The following is an 18,782-nucleotide window of genomic DNA, read 5'->3' as shown; positions in this document are numbered from 1 at the left end:
CGGGGGCGTTTGAGAAAACCGCATAAAAGTCTCAAAAGATTGATAAATGACATTAAAATGTGAAACGTAATCCCCCACTCCTCGAAATTTTCCATATGAATTCACAATGTTGTCCACTAAAAACCCGTATCAGATCGAAGCAGCAATGAAAAAATTGTACTTTTGTGTATTTTAAAACCCCAGAAACCCTTGAAAGGTTGAAACCATGGTTAATACAGTTACCGAACTCGGTCTAATTCTTTCACTTTACATTTGCTTATACATACGAAACACAGTATCCACTTCCCCCGACCGAGTATAACACCCGATAACCGCGGTCCATTAAATAATGTCGAACACTTGGCGTGCAACATCAGTGTTCCTGAATTCCACATAAAAGTTGATTAAAGAGGTGGCAATGTAGGCATCTGAAGAGTACACATATTTATTTAGTAAAATTAAATAAGATGTCTATGAATAAAAATTTTTTTTAGTTGCGCAATAAGGACGAACTTGAGTTATATTTAACTTGTTACCAATCAAGTTTGGTTAATCTTTATCCCTTGATAGGGACGATTTGGCTTATGTATTGTGTGAATCATATTAGTGCAACACATAATATGAGTTCGACTTGGTTAGAGAACAAATGAACTCAGTTAAACATAGGCGGCGTCGACCCGTCAAGCTACAAATAATAACCGAAACTGAACCTTTATAGAAAAAACATAAATAAAGTTTGAACCATTTTGACTTTTCAGTGATAAAATCTAACCCATTCATGGATAAAACATAACCCTTATTTACCCATTAAGAGATAAAGCATAACCAAAATTGATCGGTAACGGATAAAACACAAATCGGCTTAGACTCGTTAGGTAGTCTGTAACACCCCGTAACCGCAGCGGAAACGTACACGGGATGCAAAAGACAAATCTGATATCAACAGCATTGCTTATAAAGAAAACACCACTACATTAATTTAAACGAATTACATTGTTCCGAGTTTCGTTACCATCTAGGTGTTATCACATAAGTTTTACCGATAGTACATTAACATATTTAATGCAAAATATAGATCCTTAATCTCCCACAAAATAGCACACATCATCAAGCACGTATCACTCATTCCAATTTGGGTGTACCTAGAAAGCATGTAAAGAAAACGGGTCAACTACGAATAGTTGGTGAGTTTCACTAATTTAAATAAACCATAACAAATCATTATAATAATCATAAATAAGCGATGTAATTATGCTGAGCCCACAAGTGAAAACTCTGTTAACCCAGAAACACATTTAATAACCTCTGGGGACACTGTTAACCCAGAAATACATTTAATAACCTCTGGGGACACTGTTAACCCAGAAATACATTTAATAGCCTCTGGGGACACTGTTAACCCAGAAATACTTTTAATAACCTCTGGGGACACTGTTAACCCAGAACACTGTTTCGGGTCTTACAATATTAGCAACTCAGACAATTACCATCTTAATACATTACCGTACGATCCCCGTACAATAAACATTATATAAATACATTCATTTCCATGCGATCGGCATGTACTTAAACACTTTGATAAAAACATGCTTTCCGCCCCGGGAAAATATTTAAAACAGTTCAATAAAAAGGGGCTCATGAAACTCACCTTTTTGTGAGCAAGATGTAATACTGTGAACAGCTACCGGCCCGGATCTGTAATACGATCCCTAAGTCGTTACTACAAAATTTCTATTAATATAACTTAAATTCGTGTTAACCGGTACGTCCGGGGACACTGTTAACCCAGTACCGTACACGATCCGGGGACAATGTTAACCCCGATACACTTCTCAGGACTTAGATTGTGATATCACTTAGAGTTCTTTAGTCAAAACTACCATTAGTTTGTTTTCTCGTTTTGCGTGCATAGCACGGTTATTCGTCTTTATGTTTTCAAAAAATGAGTTTGGCCACATACGACCCGAAAATAGTTGTTATTGATATTTTAATTAAAGTGGTGAAATTAGAGCTCGGTTTAGACACCCCGTTTGGCCGCGGGGCCCGTTTCCGTCTTTAGTATACCGGAAACTGCTAAATCGGGTAAAATTACCCAAATCATCCGAATTACTTTCGGATGATTTATTTTTACTTGATTAACTTAGTTTCATGAAAATAGCCCATTTTTAGGGTTTTTATACACCAGTCAGCTCGCTTAGGCGAACTTTGCCGGTTTACGCGTTTTAAGCTTTAAAAGTTTGTTTTTATGTTCTGTTTAGCACAAATAATTATCCGTTTAGTCTCGGATCTTGAAATTTTGCACAAATCAGTTTTTGACTGTAAGGAATTTTATAAAAATATTTCCAGAATTAATTTTTATATTTAACATTTATTTATCTATTTTTAAACGTCATTTAAACACCAAATATGTCGAAAATACCAAACGACCTTAGAAAAATCCCAAATTTTTCTGGGATGACTCCTGCCATCCATATAGTTCCCAGTAATTTTTACAGAACCAAAAACTCATTTTTCATGCCATTTTCACCAAAACCGAGCTAGAAAACCCTAGAACTCGTTTTACCGAAAAGCCTACTTAGACTTCTCCAATGGACCTGAAATTTTGTGTGTGACTTTTATATGTTATAAAAAGCTTATCTAAATTTTTCCAGAATTTTTCATGATGTTTAGCTATTTTTCACCATTTTTAGCCAAAACCAAGCATTAAATTCACCAAATATTCATCCTTTATCCAAAAATTACCCAAATTTCACAGATCTCATATTTTCATGTGTAGATCATCTCTGTGAAATTTCGTGACTCAACTCTAAGTCTACCACAATCTGTCCAAATCTTACAAATCATACGAAAAACCGAACTACCTTGTGTTTCTAGCTTTAGATCGCAAAGATCTTGCTTTCTAGCCTTTGCTAGCAGCTAGATACAACACCTACAAGCACAACAACACCACACCAAGCTAGTTATACCCACAATCAAGCCATTTCTTTCATGGTTTCGGTTAAGACATCAAAACAAAGATTTTAACCGTAAAAATTCGTTTTTGACTCTTTTAACTCCTTTCTTGGACCAAGATCCCTTGTATAACTTGTATACATCACTTGATCATGCAAGAATCGGTTTCATCTCGGGTTTTCACCCATTTTTCACTTGAAACCTCATTTTCTCAAGATTTTGGAATTAAAAACCAAGATTAAACCATAATAACATGTTTATACCTTATGGATCTTCTTAAAAATCAAGGGTTTTTGGTTGAATGTGTGGAGGATGGAGAGAAATGTGGAGTTGGGAGTTTAGAAAAAAGAAAATGAAATGTGTGTATGCACCACATGGACCGATCGGTTCATGTATGGTGTGGGGGGGGGGGCCACATCTCAAACCTTGGCCACACATTTGGATTGTGTAATCCGGATAATGTTGTGGATAATCTGGTTCAGTTCGTTTTTCGGTTAAACACTTAATTCGGCTTAAAACGAGGCTAAAACGGTCGTTTTTCGGCTTAAAAATAAAATTTATATAAAATCGATTTAAATTCTTTAAAAACTTAAACCATGACATTTATTGAGTCAACACATCATATTGTCGGTCATTGTGCATCTTTTTCGGCTTGATCGATCTTCTCTTGCTTGGTCTGATGTTAAAGGTTTCGTTTATTGTACCGACGTACCAATAAATCGAAATCCTTTTTCTGTGCTATAATTCACTTATCCCGTAGCCTTAATACTTCGTAAACCTTACTAAACATCATATATTTCATCTATAATGTAATCCCCGATTCGATCGGGTTTCAATAATCGTTCATCGGTCAATCGTAATTCCAATACGACCAGCTGTACATTCGAGTATAATTCATACTTGTGAATCTTATATACTCGTATAAACACACTATAATTTATATATTCAGTATTAAATAACACATAAATGGTATATTCCGGCTAGGGTATACCTGAATTTGCCGGAATCGTTACATTCTCCCCCCGTTATAAAAATTTCGTCCTCGAAATTTTACGCGTCAACTACTTCCTTTTGAGGAAATAGGTGGGGGTATTTCTTCTGAAATTCGTCCTTTCGTTCCCATGTATATTCTGGGCCTCGTTGCGAGTTCCATCTAACTTTGACCAACGAGATCTTATTGTGTCTAAGTTGCTTGATTTTCCCGTCTACTATTTCTATGGGCTCCTCTACAATGTTGAGCTTATCATTTATTTGGACACCCTCTAAAGGTAACACCGATGTCTCATCCGACAGACACCTTTTCAAGTTCGACACGTGAAACACGTTGTGAACTGCACTCAGTTCATCAGGCAGTTCTAATCGGTATGCTACAGGACCGATTTTTGCAATAATGTCGAACGGTCCAATGTATCTAGGGGCTAACTTCCCCGCCTTTCCAAATCTGACTACTCCTTTCCAAGGTGATACTTTCAAATACACTTTATCACCTTTCTCGAATGATAACGGCTTTCTACGGGTATCGGTATAACTCTTCTGCCGATCCCGCGCGGCCTTCAGATTGTTCTTAATTTCAAGGATTTTGCTGGTCGTTTCCTGGACCAGGTCCAATCTAATAACCTGAGTGTCGCCCACTTCAGTCCAACAGAGTGGTGATCGGCACTTCCGACCATACAATGCTTCGTAAGGCGCTGCCTTTATACTGCTATGGTAACTGTTATTATAGGAAAATTCAACGAGTGGGAGATGTTGATCCCAATTTCCCTTAAAATCCAGTACGCATGCACGAAGCAAATCCTCCAGGGTTTGGATGGTCCTTTCAGACTGACCATCGGTCTGATGGTGGTAAGCTGTGCTTAGATCAATACGCGTTCCCAGCGCTTCTTGCACAACTTGCCAAAGTTTGGAGGTGAAATGGCTATCCCGATCGGAGATGATCAAGATGGGTATACCATGACGAGACACAATTTCATTTATATAAATCTGCGCAAGTCTCTCAGTGTTATAATTATTTCTAATCGGAATAAAATGTGCCGATTTGGTTAATCGATCCACGACTACCCAAATTGCATCATGTCCTCGGGACGTCTTGGGGAGATGTGTCACAAAATCCATCGTGATCTGCTCCCACTTCCATTCAGGAATTTCCGGTTGTTGTAACATTCCCGAAGGTTTCTGGTGCTCCGCCTTAACCCTCGCACACGTCGTACACTTGCCGACGTATGTGGCTATATCCTTTTTCATACCCGGCCACCAGTAGAACTCCTTCACATCCTTGTACATCTTATCCGATCCCGGATGTATGGAATATTTTGATTTATGCGCTTCGTCCATGATTAGTTCACGAAGGTCATGGAGGGTCGGGATCCAAATCCGATTTTTGAAATAGAGAATTTAGTCCACGCGCTGTTCGAAATTCTCCTCATTGCCGTAAGGTTCCTTCTTTTCCAATTGTTCCTCTTTCAACGCCTCACGTTGAGCGACTCGAATCAGGTTCGAAGGTTCGACTGGACTATCATCCCCAGCACTTGCACTCGCAATGGCTTAACCCGATCTTTCTTACTCAAGGCATCGGCTACGACGTTAGCCTTGCCAGGGTGATAACGGATATCACAGTCATAATCGCTTAACAACTCGACCCATCTTCGTTGCCTCCTATTCAGTTCCTTCTAATCAATTATGTGCTGCAAACTTTTATGATCGGTGAAGATGGTGCACTTCGTATCGTAGAGATAATGTCTCCACATCTTAAGTGCGAAGATAACCGCTCCCAGTTCTAAGTCGTGAGTAGTGTAACCTTACTCGTGTACTTTTAACTGGCGGGAAGCATAGGCTATAACCTTATTATTCTGCATCAACACGCATCCTAACTCTCTACGCGATGCGTCACAATATGCGACAAAACCATCGTCTCCATCGGGGAGACTTAAAATCGGCGCTTGGCACAATTTTAATGGTTTCTATCTTATTTGGTTCTATGTGAAATCCTTGTTGCTTTACAACATGACCAAGGGATTATGCATTCTTTATTCAAAATCACATTTCAAAAATTTCGCGTACAACTCCTCTTGCTTTAACACTTCCACAATTTTCCTTATCCGTCGTTCGTGCTCTTCTTCACGTTGCGAATATATCAAGATATCATCAATGAACTTTTATAACAAATTTGTCAAAATAAAGTTTACAGACTCGGTTCATGAGTTCCATGAATGTTGCCGGCGCATTTGTTAGCCCGAAAGGCATAACTAAGAATTCATAATGGCCGTAACGAGTCCGAACGCTGTTGTTGCAACGTCCTCCACTTGGATTTTTCATTTGGTGATAACTATATCTAAGATCAATTTTCTAAAGATAAATCGCCCTTTGCAGTTGGTTAAACAGATCATCTACTTCGAAGAAGTGAATACCTATTCTTGATCGTCACTTTATTCAATTCTCCCTAATCACACATATCCTAACACTTCCGTCCTTCATTTCCCAATTAAAACTGGTGCACCCCATGGTGACTAACTAGATCGTATAAAACCTTATCCAGAAATTCTTGCATTTCAGACGGTGCAAGTCGGTAGGGTGCTTTAGCAACAGGGCCAGCTTGAGGCATTAAATCGATTCTGAATTCGACCTGTCGGGTTGGCGGTAATCCAGGAAGTTTTTCTGGGAAAACTTGTGGAATTCGCGTACCATCGGGATATCTTCTATATGTTTTCTTTTAAATACTTTGGCAATCGCGTTTGTTAAGTATACACGTCTTCTTGTCGTAAATATTATAACACCTCAAGATGAGATTAGAGTGGTAACATAATACCGTACACTTTTCTCCGTATCTAATCGCTTCATCGTCCGAAAGAGGGCTTCTAATCATCTTCTTTTTCATATTTGATTTCAGCTTCATGTTGAATTAGCCAATCCATGTTAACTGTTACGTCAAAACTTCTTAACTTTACTGGTCGTAGGTCAATAAGGAAAGGATTAATCGTTCAGAATAATAGGACAATTCCGAACAATTTAGTTAACCATTAGGGATTTACCGTTAGCGATTCTACAGTATAGGGTTCTATAGTTTCACTAATCGGTATCTTTCCAAATGATAGAAGGTTAACAGGAACTGACTTCTATCGACGACCGTAAAAATATCACTGAAGCCTATTGATTTAAAACTACAACGTACTCAATACCACCTTTGGATCATGACGTGCTTTATTCAAATTACTCACAAAAGCTCGGCTCCTTGCTTGATCAGAGGTTAATGCTTGTCATGAGGTTCGTCTTCTAACGACACTTTGGTTCAACTTTGGGTAATTTCGCTTGAAACGTTCTGTACTGCCACATTATAGCAAGTACAACTATTTGGCATAATTTGATTTCTTTGGATGGATTGTTATTGAAGTTGTTGGGTTCGGAGTGGTTGTACATGAATGGGTTGGGGTTGCCGGTTCCCATGGCTTCAATTGGTTCTACAAATGGGGCATTACGTCCATCTTTACCACACCCGTGGCCTACTATCACTCGACTTTTTCTTCCTTTATCATTTCTCTTCTTTATTACTCGACGTCTCACCTAACGTCCTTCCAGTCCACTTCCCATAGAGTAAAATATATATCAATGCTGGCTTGCGACACAACCCTTTCAAAGGTTGTATATTTTACAGGATTGACTATACTCTTTATCGATGGAGTTAGTCCCCAATATTGCGCTCACTTCGCTTAGTTTCAGGAGTAATTAGCCATGTTACCAGACATGACAATTCCTTCAAACGATTAGCGTTTTCTAAGTGATCAGCATACAACATTTCTATCTTCCATAGTTCAGTTTCCAATCTCTGAACTTAATTACTCGAATAAAAGTGCTTTAGCACAAGAATTTTAAATTCCGACCACATCATCTGAGCAAAAATTTTCTATCTATTATTTTTTACCATCGTGTTCCATCACGATACAACATAATCTACCAACATATCTGTAGTATACTTCACTACACAATGTTCTAGACTCTTACCAATAACCTTAACCATTTCGATCTTTTCTATCCACTCGCTAATCTATTCCTCCCTTTACCATCAGCCAACTATTAATAATCCCTTTAACACAACCGATAAACATATTCTTCACACCGGATCTAATTCATTACGACTACTATTCATGTTTAGTATATAACTAATACTTGTAGTCATAATAGCATTCGGTGGGACATTATCACTCTTAGTAATACCACTAAGAATTGAAATATTCATAATCATGTGATTGCTCGATCTATAATTCTGCGTTCACATTTGCATCAACACTAGCAGTGATCTGTGATACTACATTCGGTATCATCATCTGCTATCTTTGAGCAATCAACTGAATCATATCAATCTCCATCATTGGAGTTACTCTTTTTATGTCATTCTGCCGTACTCATCCCGTACGCAGTAATCAATACTAATCTCACCGTATATCTCGTTACCAGCTCAATCATAACAGCAGGTACACATACACACCAAATATTATCACACATATTACACATACCAGTATTTAGTATATATGTCCCACAAATATAATAACACTTGGACTTAACCTGACGTCGGTTAACGTTTAAATATGTTTCATAACCCTTGTCACCAACCGACATATAGATCTTTCTCCACAAAGATCAACGTTTAATATACTTGATTTCAATATCCTTCTGCATGTCAGCATAACCGATACATGCTCACCGTGAGCACCAAACGATTACATACCACGGAGTTATAATATCCGTGTTTATTCGTATATTCGGCATACACAGTATGCCACCTACGAACGAACAACCAACTATGCTATAATGATTCCAACACTTCTTTGTGTATAGGTAATCATTCTATTCGAGCATGCATGGGTGTAAACATCTAACGGATGTAAGGATAACATAGGGAGTTGCAAGGTTCAAGGTAATTGCGCAACATGGGTTGCCTTCAAATATTATTAATTACTATTATGGGAAACTCTATCACTTGCTCAGTCAATGTCCTCAGGCGTTCTAGGTTCGTAGAAATCGGTAATTCTCGATCTGGAGGTGGTATGACTCATATGTTTGAGAGTGAGAAATACATATATATATTTCTATATATTATTTTTATCTGCTGATTTATTATCAAATTTATTATTATTATTATTTTATTTATTTATTTACCTTAATGGAATAAGAATGGGTTCAGGTACGGATCCGTCCGTACGTGAGGGTCGACGGTTCGGGTGAACATCTGGGGTTATTAGGATATACGGTACCGGTGTTGGTAGGGTAAGGGATTCATCAATTTTGGTTGGGAGTGACGGTTACTAGATATTCCTGGTTAATGTCAAACGGGAGATCTAACTTGGTACTATCATAACTATGGCCCGATAAGTCAGACTTATCATCAACCGATGCTCTAGAAATTTCGGCATCCTCGGTACTTTTTATTATTTCCTTCCCCGGTTCCTTATCCGGGTCCCATTTCTCAATACATGTACCCACAATATATGTACATATATATATATATACACATTAGCACGTATAAATAATACTATATACTTTACACATATGTTGCCATTTTTACCTATTAATGTACCCCGTGACTTCCCCTGAATTCCCTCGTGCGGACAAGTCTGTTATTATGTTCCGGACAATAATAACTCACTTGTCCATCCAAGTTCATCCAGACCTCGTCACTATAAATTATTAGTTGATATTCAGATCCTATAATACTTGAGCTACTGGTTATATTTTAGGTATCTTTTAAAGACATCCTAATTCTATTATAACCAATGGCTCTGATACCAAGTTCTGTAACACACCGTAACCGCAGCGGAAACGTACACGGGATGCAACAGACACATCTGATATCAACAGCATTGCTTATAAAGAAAACACCACTACATTAATTTAAACGAATTACATTGTTCCGAGTTTCATTACCATCTAGGTGTTATCACATAAGTTTTACCGATAGTACATTAACATATTTAATGCAAAATATAGATCCTTAATCTCCCACAAAATAGCACACATCATCAAGCACGTATCACTCATTCCAATTTGGGTGTACCTAGAAAGCAAGTAAAGAAAACGGGTCAACTACGAATAGTTGGTGAGTTTCACTAATTTAAATAAACCATAACAAATCATTATAATAATCATAAATAAGCGATGTAATTATGCTGAGCCCACAAGTGAAAACTCTGTTAACCCAGAAACACATTTAATAACCTCTGGGGACACTGTTAACCCAGAAATACATTTAATAACCTCTGGGGACACTGTTAACCCAGAAATACATTTAATAGCCTCTGGGGACACTGTTAACCCAGAATTACTTTTAATAACCTCTGGGGACACTGTTAACCCAGAACACTGTTTCGGGTCTTACAATATTAGCAACTCAGACAATTACCATCTTAATACATTACCGTACGATCCCCGTACAATAAACATTATATAAATACATTCATTTCCATGCGATCGGCATGTACTTAAACACTTTGATAAAAACATGCTTTCCGCCCCGGGAAAATATTTAAAACAGTTCAATAAAAAGGGGCTCGTGAAACTCACCTTTTTGTGAGCAAGATGTAATACTATGAACAGCTACCTGCCCGGATCTGTAATACGATCCCTAAGTCGTAACTACAAAATTTCTATTAATATAACTTAAATTCGTGTTAACCGGTACGTCCGGGGACACTGTTAACCCAGTACCGTACACGATCCGGGGACAATGTTAACCCCGATACACTTCTCAGGACTTAGATTGTGATATCACTTAGAGTTCTTTAGTCAAAACTACCATTAGTTTGTTTTCTCGTTTTGCGTGCATAGCACGGTTATTCGTCTTTATGTTTTCAAAAAATGAGTTTGGCCACATACGACCCGAAAATAGTTGTTATTGATATTTTAATTAAAGTGGTGAAATTAGAGCTCGGTTTAGACACCCCGTTTGGCCGCGGGGCCCGTTTCCGTCTTTAGTATACCGGAAACTGCTAAATCGGGTAAAATTACCCAAATCATCCGAATTACTTTCGGATGATTTATTTTTACTTGATTAACTTAGTTTCATGAAAATAGCCCATTTTTAGGGTTTTTATACACCAGTCAGCTCGCTTAGGCGAACTTTGCCGGTTTACGCGTTTTAAGCTTTAAAAGTTTGTTTTTATGTTCTGTTTAGCACAAATAATTATCCGTTTAGTCTCGGATCTTGAAATTTTGCACAAATCAGTTTTTGACTGTAAGGAATTTTATAAAGATATTTCCAGAATTAATTTTTATATTTAACATTTATTTATCTATTTTTAAACGTCATTTAAACACCAAATATGTCGAAAATACCAAACGACCTTAGAAAAATCCCAAATTTTTCTGGGATGACTCCTGACATCCATATAGTTCCCAGTAATTTTTACAGAACCAAAAACTCATTTTTCATGCCATTTTCACCAAAACCGAGCTAGAAAACCCTAGAACTCGTTTTACCGAAAAGCCTACTTAGACTTCTCCAATGGACCTGAAATTTTGTGTGTGACTTTTATATGTTATAAAAAGCTTATCTAAATTTTTCCAGAATTTTTCATGATGTTTAGCTATTTTTCACCATTTTTAGCCAAAACCAAGCATTAAATTCACCAAATATTCATCCTTTATCCAAAAATTACCCAAATTTCACAGATCTCATATTTTCATGTGTAGATCATCTCTGTGAAATTTCGTGACTCAACTCTAAGTCTACCACAATCTGTCCAAATCTTACAAATCATACGAAAAACCGAACTACCTTGTGTTTCTAGCTTTAGATCGCAAAGATCTTGCTTTCTAGCCTTTGCTAGCAGCTAGATACAACACCTACAAGCACAACAACACCACACCAAGCTAGTTATACCCACAATCAAGCCATTTCTTTCATGGTTTCGGTTAAGACATCAAAACAAAGATTTTAACCGTAAAAATTCGTTTTTGACTCTTTTAACTCCTTTCTTGGACCAAGATCCCTTGTATAACTTGTATACATCACTTGATCATGCAAGAATCGGTTTCATCTCGGGTTTTCACCCATTTTTCACTTGAAACCTCATTTTCTCAAGATTTTGGAATTAAAAACCAAGATTAAACCATAATAACATGTTTATACCTTATGGATCTTCTTAAAAATCAAGGGTTTTTGGTTGAATGTGTGGAGGATGGAGAGAAATGTGGAGTTGGGAGTTTAGAAAAAAGAAAATGAAATGTGTGTATGCACCACATGGACCGATCGGTTCATGTATGGTGTGGGGGGGGGCCACATCTCAAACCTTGGCCACACATTTGGATTGTGTAATCCGGATAATGTTGTGGATAATCTGGTTCAGTTCGTTTTTCGGTTAAACACTTAATTCGGCTTAAAACGAGGCTAAAACGGTCGTTTTTCGGCTTAAAAATAAAATTTATATAAAATCGATTTAAATTCTTTAAAAACTTAAACCATGACATTTATTGAGTCAACACATCATATTGTCGGTCATTGTGCATCTTTTTCGGCTTGATCGATCTTCTCTTGCTTGGTCTGATGTTAAAGGTTTCGTTTATTGTACCGACGTACCAATAAATCGAAATCCTTTTTCTGTGCTATAATTCACTTATCCCGTAGCCTTAATACTTCGTAAACCTTACTAAACATCATATATTTCATCTATAATGTAATCCCCGATTCGATCGGGTTTCAATAATCGTTCATCGGTCAATCGTAATTCCAATACGACCAGCTGTACATTCGAGTATAATTCATACTTGTGAATCTTATATACTCGTATAAACACACTATAATTTATATATTCAGTATTAAATAACACATAAATGGTATATTCCGGCTAGGGTATACCTGAATTTGCCGGAATCGTTACATTCTCCCCCCGTTATAAAAATTTCGTCCTCGAAATTTTACGCGTCAACTACTTCCTTTTGAGGAAATAGGTGGGGGTATTTCTTCTGAAATTCGTCCTTTCGTTCCCATGTATATTCTGGGCCTCGTTGCGAGTTCCATCTAACTTTGACCAACGAGATCTTATTGTGTCTAAGTTGCTTGATTTTCCCGTCTACTATTTCTATGGGCTCCTCTACAATGTTGAGCTTATCATTTATTTGGACACCCTCTAAAGGTAACACCGATGTCTCATCCGACAGACACCTTTTCAAGTTCGACACGTGAAACACGTTGTGAACTGCACTCAGTTCATCAGGCAGTTCTAATCGGTATGCTACAGGACCGATTTTTGCAATAATGTCGAACGGTCCAATGTATCTAGGGGCTAACTTCCCCGCCTTTCCAAATCTGACTACTCCTTTCCAAGGTGATACTTTCAAATACACTTTATCACCTTTCTCGAATGATAACGGCTTTCTACGGGTATCGGTATAACTCTTCTGCCGATCCCGCGCGGCCTTCAGATTGTTCTTAATTTCAAGGATTTTGCTGGTCGTTTCCTGGACCAGGTCCAATCTAATAACCTGAGTGTCGCCCACTTCAGTCCAACAGAGTGGTGATCGGCACTTCCGACCATACAATGCTTCGTAAGGCGCTGCCTTTATACTGCTATGGTAACTGTTATTATAGGAAAATTCAACGAGTGGGAGATGTTGATCCCAATTTCCCTTAAAATCCAGTACGCATGCACGAAGCAAATCCTCCAGGGTTAGGATGGTCCTTTCAGACTGACCATCGGTCTGAGGGTGGTAAGCTGTGCTTAGATCAATACGCGTTCCCAGCGCTTCTTGCACAACTTGCCAAAGTTTGGAGGTGAAATGGCTATCCCGATCGGAGATGATCGAGATGGGTATACCATGACGAGACACAATTTCATTTATATAAATCTGCGCAAGTCTCTCAGTGTTATAATTATTTCTAATCGGAATAAAATGTGCCGATTTGGTTAATCGATCCACGACTACCCAAATTGCATCATGTCCTCGGGACGTCTTGGGGAGATGTGTCACAAAATCCATCGTGATCTGCTCCCACTTCCATTCAGGAATTTCCGGTTGTTGTAACATTCCCGAAGGTTTCTGGTGCTCCGCCTTAACCCTCGCACACGTCGTACACTTGCCGACGTATGTGGTTATATCCTTTTTCATACCCGGCCACCAGTAGAACTCCTTCACATCCTTGTACATCTTATCCGATCCCGGATGTATGGAATATTTTGATTTATGCGCTTCGTCCATGATTAGTTCACGAAGGTCATGGAGGGTCGGGATCCAAATCCGATTTTTGAAATAGAGAATTTAGTCCACGCGCTGTTCGAAATTCTCCTCATTGCCGTAAGGTTCCTTCTTTTCCAATTGTTCCTCTTTCAACGCCTCACGTTGAGCGACTCGAATCAGGTTCGAAGGTTCGACTGGACTATCATCCCCAGCACTTGCACTCGCAATGGCTTAACCCGATCTTTCTTACTCAAGGCATCGGCTACGACGTTAGCCTTGCCAGGGTGATAACGGATATCACAGTCATAATCATGACATTTATATAAAACCGATTTAAAATCTTTAAAAACTTAAACCATGACATTTATTGACTCAACACATCATATTGTCGGTCATTGTGCATCTTTTTCGGCTTGATCGATCTTCTCTTGCTTGATCTGATGTTAAAGGTTTCGTTTATTGTACCGACGTACCAATAAATCGAAATCCTTTTTCTGTGCTATAATTCACTTATCCCGTAGCCTTAATACTTCGTAAACCTTACTAAACATCATATATTTCGTCTATAATGTAATCCCCGATTCGATCGGGTTTCAATAATCGTTCATCGGTCAATCGTAATTCCAATACGACTATCTGTACATTCGAGTATAATTCATACTTGTGAATCTTATATACTCGTATAAACACATTATAATTTATATATTCAGTATTAAATAACACATAAATGGTATATTCCGGCTAGGGTATACCTGAATTTGCCGGAATCGTTACATAGTCCATACCCCATTTTAATCTTTTAGTGAAAATTGATTACTACTTATGTCCTATCACTAATATTTTTGTTATAACGGGTCAATGGGGCATGGTCCATCCAACATATGGCACTCGACTTATGTTTATGTTTCATCTGTAATGGAAGCAACTCAGAAGATTTAAATAAATTAACAAACCAAATAATAAAAAGAGGTGACTAAAACAACCAACCTTTTAACTGATGTAGGTCAACACGAAAAGCAAATGAGGAGCTGCATCTAAACCATACAAACAGTAATATCAAGCATAGATAATAAAAATAAGTGAATAAAGAAACAAACCTTTAAAATGAACAAAAAAGATTAAGCAACCTAACAAAAACTAACCATCCGAACGAACCTGTTGAGTGATGAATCCCATTTCCAAAGATAACATGCGAACAAAACCTGCACCAAAGAAGCATAACAGAGGCTAAAAGACCTGCATTGACAGAAAAACCAATACTCTAAAAGTAATGAATTCAGTCGGGACTTTCATCAAACAGTTGGCGGTAACAAATAGAAATGCAAAATAGATGCATTTCTTCGAACAACTGGCATGCAACAAAAGAAACAAAGCCAATCGCCATGAAATTGCAATGCAACAAAAGAAAGAAATCTAAACGCCATAGGCGATAACCAATCAAAAGAATAATATGAGAGACAGGCTATAAAACGAAGCGACCTATGACAACGTCATATGACAGCCACGACGTCGTCCACCACCACCTACAACCCAAGAAAATCAGATTAGTTAACAAAGAATCATGCCAAAGAAGTGTTGAAATCGCACAGACCTTAAATGTAAGGAGGGGGGGGGGTGATCGGAAGTGAGACCAAGAACATGCTGTTACAAAGCAAAAACACTTGCGAAAGCAAAACATATAAAACATGAAAGTAGCATAAACGAACACTCGTAGAGTAGACGGCCAATCGCTTATGATATATGAATAAAGGATAGAGATGACGAACCTAGGAGTGATGCCGTCGCGAAATCGGATCGCTTGGAAGACATTGAAGATCGGTTGTTGAATTGAATTGAAGAGTTTAGAATTGTAGAGCACAAAATGGGAGAGCGGCTGCATAGGCTCAACCAATGTTTTCAGACCCGGCCCGGGCGTTGACCCGGACATCTTACCGGGTCAAAGGTCGGACCGACTCGGAAGGACGGACCGATGTTTGACCCGGATGACGTCATAAATAATTTAAATATATATATATTTATATATATAATTCATATACATATAAAAATTAATAATAATAACAAACTTTAATATTTATTTATATTTCATACATTGTTTTTTGAATATATATGATATATATTTGATCAATAAAGACATCAATGAAGCCTGGTTGATTGACTCATGTGTAGTTATTAAAGCTTCTATCTAGGAAATGATCCAAGTTCGAATCCCACCATACACATTTCATTTTAGATTTAATAAAAAATGGGTTTTACCGGTCGACCCGCCGGGTCACCGGGTCCGGGCCGACCGCCACCCGCCACCCGCCAAACCCGGCCGGGTTTTTCGAAAACGGGTCAAATGTCTCACCCGGTCCGGTTCAGAGACCGGGTCCCGGTCGGACCGGTCTGACCGGCCGGGCCGGGTTTCAAAACAGTGGGCTCAACTCAATCTTTAAATAGAAGAGATGAGAGAGAGAGAGAGAGAGATGTCCTCTTTGTTTACCACCTAGAAGACATGTGGTGAAAACACGTTGCAAGATCTAGAGCATAAGGAAGCTTACAATTTACGCTACACATAGTACAAACCGTGAATGCAACATTCTCCCAAAATTTTTATATTATTAATATGTCTAATTCTTGATTAGTTAATTAAAGAAAGACATATAAATTTTGTTGTTTAAACATGAGTAATTTATGAATTAGGTCCATTAAAAAATTCACAACTGCTATTTATTATATTATTAAACACCAGCAATTCACACAAAACTCATAAGCCCATTTTTAACCGAAAGTGTTTGGGGGCGATGTACCCTGACACTTTGAGCCCAAGAAGGCGCCCAGTACAATTCAAACGGTGTAAGCAATTCCCAAACAAAGTTGATTAGCGGGTTGAGGGATAAAAGAGTAAAAGTGCTGAAAGCAGAAGGGTGTAAAGTGATAAGGTTGTGGAATCTGAAGGGTGCAGTTGGAAGGCTGTGCAATTCCCAATAGGATTCATTATTCATTCATTCGTTAACCCAATTTCTTTCTTTCTGTCATCTCGTCCGATCTTAGCATCAAAAACAAATTATGGTCATCTTTAGAGTTTATTGATATTTCAGTGTCAATTGGTGAGTGTTTTCTTAATAACTTGTTAGCGAGTTAGGGCTACAGGTTTTTGTTTCATTCTGGTTGATGAAGCGTTTAATTATGACCCAGTTTTCATTGTGCATGTAACTCATTAGTAGCCCATGTTAAGCAACAAGAAAAAAACAAGCATGTCTTATTTGGATGTGGTTAGAATCACTGGTAGAAAATTGCATATGGAGCGGAGGAACATGGATCTATGTGACGAGCTTATTGCTGAAATCTTCACTAGACTACCACCGAAATCTATACTCCGATTCAGATCGGTTTCAAAATCGTTATGCGCTCTTATCGGTAGCCCTCGTTTCATCACAATGCATACTGCTGCCAATTATAAGAAACTGGCCATTGTTGTGAACCGAACTCGTGACAACTGACAAAGGAGACGCAAAGGCCAAAAAACATGTATACGATACACCCCGAAGGGCAACTGTCAGCATTGTTACTGGTGATGATGATGTCATCCACATAAACTAGGAGATACACCAAATGAAACCTGTGAATTAAGAATAAATAGTGATGGATCAGTCTTTGACTCATGGAACCCCAACTGATGAAGAGCATTTGATAATTTGTTAAACCAGGCACGGGAAGCCTGCTTGAGACCGTATCAAGATTTGTCAGAAAAATATGATCCGGTTTGGTAGGATAAACGAACCCTGGTGGTTGGCGCATATATACGATTTTCTCAAGATCACCATGCAGAAAGGCAGTCTGAATATCCAGTTTTCGCCGGGACCATTTGTTTGTAACGGCTAATGATAAAATGGTCCGAATTGAGGCAGGTTTGATGACTGGACTGAACGTCTCATGATAGTCCATACCGTGTTGTTGATGAAAGCCCTTCGCAACTAACCACCTTTAAACATGCTAATGTTCTCATTTTCATCTGTTTTTAACCTGTAAACCCACTTGTAGTCAACGAAATTAGCATTAGGTAAGGTGGCACAAGTGTCCACGTGCCACTTTTGTGAAGCGCGTCAACTCTTCGGACATAGCATGACGCCATTCATTATATTAGTTGGCAATAGTAAAACTGGTTGGCTCAATGGGTAAGGAAGAGTTGGTTTTGGCTAGATAGGGAGCCAGTTATACCCATCATGTGACAACTGCCCAATCCGACCCGACCCAGGTACCCGTTTTCGAATCCGATTCTTTCTATAATTTAAAATTTGATTATTAATCTTTGTAAAATTAACATTAAATAAATCATATATATATATATTTTTATATTACTTACTAATAATAATAATTTCTTTTCCGCCGACCCGTCCCTTTCTTCCTTCTCTCCGCCGTCCCGCCTCCCTTTTTCTCTCTTGTCGCCGTCCCGCCCCTCTGCTTAACCCTTAAGCCTTGAAACCCTTTTTCTCTTAACTCTTTGCTTGTCCTTTGGTTCTTCCCGCCTAAGGATGTCTGCGCAGCTCCACGCGCCAGACTCCTTACAAGGAAGCCTGCGCGAAGACCAACTGTTCCTGCGATACGCGAGGCGAACTGTTCCCACAGCGCGCTAAGAATGGTAGTTCTTCCCGCGGCGCGCTAAGGATTATAGTTCTTCCCGCGGCGCGCTAAGAATTGTAGTTCTTCCC

General features: G+C 38.5%; 1 long non-coding RNA gene across 1 annotated transcript; it reads right to left on the bottom strand.

Moving 5' to 3' along the window:
* Window positions 1-330: 330 nt before the first annotated feature.
* LOC143590255 (uncharacterized) lies at window positions 331-15,489 on the bottom strand. Its single transcript, XR_013145443.1, has 3 exons — window positions 15,247-15,489; window positions 15,079-15,119; window positions 331-361 (listed from the first exon to the last, which is right to left on the bottom strand). It is a non-coding gene; the product is annotated as an uncharacterized LOC143590255 (long non-coding RNA).
* Window positions 15,490-18,782: the final 3,293 nt, after the last annotated feature.

This window comes from Bidens hawaiensis, unplaced genomic scaffold (genome assembly GCF_021521415.1).
Source record: "Bidens hawaiensis isolate Kalapana, Puna unplaced genomic scaffold, B.hawaiensis_p1.1 tig00038253_1, whole genome shotgun sequence".
Classification (NCBI taxonomy): Eukaryota; Viridiplantae; Streptophyta; class Magnoliopsida; order Asterales; family Asteraceae; genus Bidens; species Bidens hawaiensis.
Note: the sequence above shows the minus strand (reverse complement) of the source record. Positions and strands in the feature narration are given on the sequence as shown.